General features: G+C 37.3%; 1 non-coding gene across 1 annotated transcript; it reads right to left on the bottom strand.

Annotated features, from left to right (window-relative positions):
- Positions 1 to 1,041: 1,041 nt before the first annotated feature.
- LOC122022151 lies at positions 1,042 to 1,147 on the bottom strand. The gene has a single exon (XR_006122879.1). It is a non-coding gene; the product is annotated as a small nucleolar RNA R71 (small nucleolar RNA).
- Positions 1,148 to 6,434: the final 5,287 nt, after the last annotated feature.

Below are 6,434 nucleotides of genomic sequence, written 5' to 3' on the forward strand. Positions count from 1 at the left end.
AGAATTGCTTCTTTCTTAATGCCTTTAGAACTTGGGTAGACTCTCCGGTATGACTTTTGTGGGGTTATACTAGACTCTAGTTAGAAGCCCTACATGAGTTTAAGCATGAAGTTAGGTAGATGAAAAATGCATAAGGACATTAACTAGTATTATAATAAAATCGAAATCCTAGAATCCATCATCCTTCCATCACTACGCTCATTCTCTCCCTCTCTACTCTCTCTTTACGCTTACTCTCTCTCCTCTCTTCTTTTTCTTTTCTTAGCATTTATGAACCACCTTTCTATTGTCTAGATAATTCACCATGTGAAGTTAACTAGTATTTAATCAATAGTCTCTATGGGTTGATATCTTTTGTATTACTGACAATGTAACCGTGCACTTGCGGAAACATAATAAGTTTTTGGCATCGTTGTCGGAGACTATTTTCGATTAACATTAGTTGATTAGCATATGAGTTATTCTAGACTTGTTAATAGATTTTTCTTTTTCTTATTTTCTTTTATTTCTGCATCTACTTTTCTTGTTATTAGTTTATAATTTAGTTTTTCTTTTCCGAAATTGTTGCATTTACTTTCTTACTTCTCTTTAAGCATTTTACTTCTTGTCTTTAATTCTACATTTCTATGTTTTCTCATAATTTTTTTTTAGATACTGTGATCACTAACATGTCAAGCAGGCCCTTAAGAGAATTTTCTACACCTATTTCTGTAAGATTTTTATCTCCGATTGTGCAGCTTTATATTGAAGCAATAAGTTTCCAACTAGATCCAGAGATAATTATTTTGATACAAGGTCACAAATTTAGAAGAGAAGTATTATAAAGCCCCTATCTGTACCTTAAGACATTTCTAGAGCTTTGTGATATGGTGAACTGTGAAGGAGTGTCAGCAGATGCAGTTCGATTAATGGTATTTCCTTTTAGTATCAAGGATAAAGTAAGGACTTGGTTATATTCCCTCCATCCTAAAAGTATTACGAGTTGGGAACAATTAGAGCAACAATTTCTGAATCACTTTTTCCCTCCAAGTAGAATAGTTTATATGAGGAATTGCATCACAAATTTTACTTAGACAGATCGAGAATCATTATTTGAAGTATGAGATAGATTCAAGAGTCTATAAAGATAATGCCCTCAAAATGGCTTGGAAAAATGGCTGGCTTTGCACATATTCTATAGGAAAATTTCTTTCTCAGATAAGTGTTTATTGAATTCATCAACTGGAAGTTCTTTTATGAACAAAAGTATGGACGAAGAATATACATTAATTGATCAAGTAACATTGAATCTCCAAGAATGGTCAGATAGAAGTTGATGGAATTTCCCCTAAGAACTTCACAAGTGCAAGCCATAAAACTAAAAGAGCCTATCAAACAAAATACAGTTCAACCTTCCAAGATTTTGGAAATCACAAATCATAGAATGAGGGGTTCAAATAGTTGGAGGCAAGGATTGATAGCTTAGTTTTAAAATCATTCAAGCATGACCTCCCTCCTACACAAACACGTTCTAGTGAACAGTGTAATGATATTAAGGTGAGAAGTGGCATGAATCATGAAAAATTTCTGGAAAAGGACTTATATAGAATTGATGAGAAGAACAATATAAAACCATAAAAACTCAATTCCATTACTCCAAAAAGTATCGAAAGGCTACAAGTACCTTTCCCTCAACGGTTGATTACACCATCACTAGACAAGCAAGTTGAACCTTAGCCATAAGCTCATCCATTCCTAAAACCTCCACTAATGGTTCCTTTTCCACAAAGGCTAGTAGGGGCCAACAAAATAAAGATTTTGGGAAATTCTGTGATTCCAATATGGTTGAGTGTAGATTTCTTGATGTATATAAAGATAAAGACTCTTCAGATGAGGATTGTAATATTAATGAAATGAGTTGTAAATTTTCAAATCTACCTCCAGAGTTTACAGGGTATTATGGTGAAATTGAATTTTTAAATGATGAATGTACTTAGGTAGATCAACTTAAGAATGCAAATGAAGTCAGTGATCCTCCTGTAGTTGATTCTCCTCATGAAGATATTGATGTGGGAATATTCTTCACCACATGTGTTGATGTTAATGATAAGGAAGGATATGTAGGGAGCTGCGTTGTGGAAGCAACATCTCGAGAATCACTTTCTTTGTCCTCACAACCCTTAGAGACTATGAGAATTGCAAGGATTGAACATATTGTGGATCAATGAGTAAGGACTTATGCAGAGTTAGCAAAGTCTCAAGAATCATCATCTTTGGTTGCACCAACACCTGAGCGAGAGCCATAACCATCATTTGATTTAGAGGAAGTCACATCCACATGTCTAGAACTTTCAAGTATCTCTCAACACAGCAAAGTTAGTATTTCTTGTGATCTTTTGAAAAATTTTATAGAGGTACCCATCATTGACTTTATTAGATGTGATTCAGTTTTTATTACTTATTCAACTTATCTTGATATGATTCTAGTTTTATCTTATATAACATGCTTATGGGAGGTTTGTTTTTCTTTTGGGTGTGCAATTTTCAAGAGGCCAATAATTGGAAGCTCACACTAAACCATCTTCGACCGTCGGAAAGGACTGTTAAGGAGATGAAGATAGAGAGAGCGATACTTCACTTTATATATCCTTTGATGAAAGCTCCCTCCATGATAAGAGCACTTGGTAAGAGAATGCTGAAATATCTTACCCCTCCAAGATCGCAATTTCAATGAATCTAATGAGGTGGTCGAGCTAATGACCTTAAACAAATGTTTCTTGGGAGGCAACCCAAGTTCTTCTTCCTTGTCTTCATTTATATTCTTAGTTATTTATAGTTTCATTTCTTTCTTTATAATAAACCCAAATCCTCTACTATATTTTTCTTGTCTATCTTCTTTTCATAGGATTTAAAGTTGTGGAGGAATGTGAGCATTAGATAGAGGAGTATCTTTAAGTACATGAATGTCAATCATTTAGAGCTTATCACTTGATAACTTCTCTAACTTTAAAAACCTCCTCCATATATTATTTCTAATTTTCATTGGGACAATGAAAAGTTTAAGTCTAGGGGATGCATTAAATGTATTGGGTTTAGTTTAATTACTATTATATTCATTTTTTTTTCTAGTTGCACCATTCATCACATTATAACTAGTTGTTCCTTAATGCAAAATACTAGCACGCTTGTTCTAGATTTCATGTGATTTATTAGTTACTTATAGTGCTAGTATGTTTAGTAATTTATTTTTTTCTATCTATGATAGCATGAAGTGAGCTTGTTTTTACTGTAAGAGTTTAGGTATTAGCTTTATTTTAGGATCTCTTCACACTTTGCCTTGTTTTGATGATAGATAACTCTGAAAATAGTCATAATTTATAGAATTGGACTAGTACTTGTGTTTCTAAGGTGACCTCTTAATTACACTTTGATTACTGGATGATCTCAGATCATAGCAACTCACTTGGAAAAATTAAAATCCCTGCATTTGCATTTATATATTTTCATTTGTGTCAGTGCTACACTTTTAAAGTACCAAAAAAAAAGAGAAAAAAATTATATGAATAAGGGATAAAAAATAGTTGTTGTGAGTGAAAACTAACAATTTACTCTTTTGAGACTGAATTAGGTTACCGAAGAAATAAATGTTATGTTTCTCTAGATTCCGAATAGTCCTTTGAGACCTTGTGTAGTTTTAGATATATGAACCATGCGTGTAGCAGGTAAGTGCCTATCGCTGGAAGCATAAGGAATACAGTTTTATGACGACTTGACTAGGCTTAGGAAATAAAACTTTTGAAAATTAGGCCACTATTACACTGAACACGGAGAACTATTACTTAGGTCGTACTCAAACAACTTTTGTGTCTTGCTTATTGATCCTGCTGAGAAGCTGGACACGACGGAGATCCGGAAGAAGGAAACCCACCGTGCTGATGAAGAATGATGTCCGCAGAATACCGATCCGAGAAATCCAAAGCGGATCGGAAAAAATAGAGTCACCGGAGGTTTTCCTCGTGCGAAGACCCGATGACGAAGAAGAACGCCAACTCTGAAGAGAAGAAACCCAGATCCGAAGCTTCCAAGACTTCCTGCGTACAAGAGACCAGCCAACACTCCCGTCAGTGACCTAAGACTGGGGTGGGAATCCCTGGCTAGGCCCTCCGACGCTCAAGTTAGTGATCTCTCTATGTGTGGAAGAAAGAAGAAAGAAGAAGGAGATGAACAGTAGTTGCAAATTAGGGTTATGAATGTGCACAATGACCTCAACTTACCTAGTCAACGGAGAGGATTCCCTCTTTTATACCACTTCATATAACCTCCGTGGTCATGAAGTGGACCCCGGTTTGTTAGAGTTTGTTATGAGATGACGTCAGCTGTGTACTTGTAGTAAATGACTTTTAAGGAATCTTTCTTGTACCCCAGATGTACCTCCTTTGTCGTTTAGCACCTGCAAAATAATCTAAAAGCACATTTCCCGCCAAAATATATAATACCTGTCATGTGGTTACATATTGCAGATATCCTCATTAATCATCCTTTTTGAAATATTTATCTCTATTTTTCTCATGAGGCTCCTGTCTGCACCCTTTTATTCTATTTATCTTATCTAGTAATAGATCATATTCTGTCAAGTATCTTTCCAAGGTGTTGGTCGATCTAGCTGATATTAACCTCCCTTCTTTAGGATATGTCACGATCCATACTATTCTATATGCTTCAGAAGTATCTCCCGACCAATATTAAATTACCTCCTTTGAGGTGTATAGATCTTCCTCCTGGGAAGCATATTTCGGTCGATATAGACTTACCTCTTATGTATCGGCCGATATTAGCTTACCTCCTTTGAGGTGTATAGATCTTCCTCCTGGGAAGCATATTTCGATAGGTATAGACTTACCTCTTATGTATCGGCCGATATTAGCCTACCTCCTTTGAGGTGTATAGATCTTCCTCCTGGGAAGCATATTTCGGTCGATATAGACTTACCTCTTAGGTATCAGCCGATATTAGCCTACCTCCTTTGAGGTGTATAGATCTTCCTCCTGGGAAGCATATTTCGGTCGATATAGACTTACCTCTTATGTATCGTCCTATATAAGCTTACCTCCTTTGAGGTGTATAGATCTTCCTCCTGGGAAGCATATTTCGGTCGATATAGACTTACCTCTTAGGTATCGGCCGATATTAGCCTACCTCCTTTGAGGTGTATAGATCTTCCTCCTGGGAAGCATATTTCGGTCGATATAGACTTACCTCTTATGTATCGGCCGATATTAGCTTACCTCCTTTGAGGTGTATAGATCTTCCTCCTGGGAAGCATATTTCGGTCGGTATAGACTTACCTCTTATGTATCGGCCGATATTAGCCTACCTCCTTTGAAGTGTATAGATCTTCCTCCTGAGAAGCATATTTCGGTCGATATAGACTTACCTCTTAGGTATCGGTCGATATTAGCCTACCTCCTTTGAGGTGTATAGATCTTCCTCCTGGGAAGCATATTTTGGTCGATATAGACTTACCTCTTATGTATCGGCCGATATTAGCTTACCTCCTTTGAGGTGTATAAATCTTCCTCCTGGGAAGCATATTTCGGTCGGTATAGACTTACCTCTTATGTATCGGCCGATATTAGCCTACCTCCTTTGAGGTGTATAGATCTTCCTCCTGAGAAGCATATTTCGGTCGATATAGACTTACCTCTTTTTGAGATATGTCCCGGCCGATATTAGCCTATCTCCCTGGTTTCATTACCTCCCTTCTTTTCCTTATCGGGGACCCTCGAAACCTTACCCATATCATTAGCCTTCCCTTCAAGTCTAGTCGAAGGAGGTGTAGACGACTGACTAGACATAAGTATGGTCTTGTCTTTTCCTACCCGTGACTCTGCTCCAGATATTGAAATGACCTCACAGATGTTTTGTACAATTGTCTCTCTAAACCAAGTATAGTTATCCTGTGAGCCTTTTGCTCCTTTAAATAGGATTACAACCTTCTCTTCATCCACCACCCATTTCTGTTCTTTTCCTTCCTTGCCACCTTTTATTGTTAAGGTTATGGTCTCGGATCCTCCCCTTTGGGGGCGACTTTTGTCGGACCAGGTGAGATCTATATATGAGTTTATTGGGATTTTTGCTCCGGCTACCTCTGGGGTTCAAGGGATTGTCTTAAGAGATGAAGTTTCACAATTCAGATTTTTCATCTAAAGATGTCGATGCTCTGAAGGACTCAAGAAACTTCAGAGAGATTTTCGTTACTCATAGAGGGGCAGCCAAATGACCCATGGGTGCTGTGTGAAGGGCACAACACATGTTACCCTTGGGCTATGCTGGGTTGCTCCACTTGCCGAGCTCTAGGGCTTGAGAGGGGAAGTGATTTTTACATTTACTTTTCCATCATGGTCTGTATAGACCTTTCTCCTTCCCCCTGCCCTTGAGTTTTTCTACTTTGTTGC

Source organism: Zingiber officinale, chromosome 9A (genome assembly GCF_018446385.1).
Source record: "Zingiber officinale cultivar Zhangliang chromosome 9A, Zo_v1.1, whole genome shotgun sequence".
Classification (NCBI taxonomy): domain Eukaryota; kingdom Viridiplantae; phylum Streptophyta; class Magnoliopsida; order Zingiberales; family Zingiberaceae; genus Zingiber; species Zingiber officinale.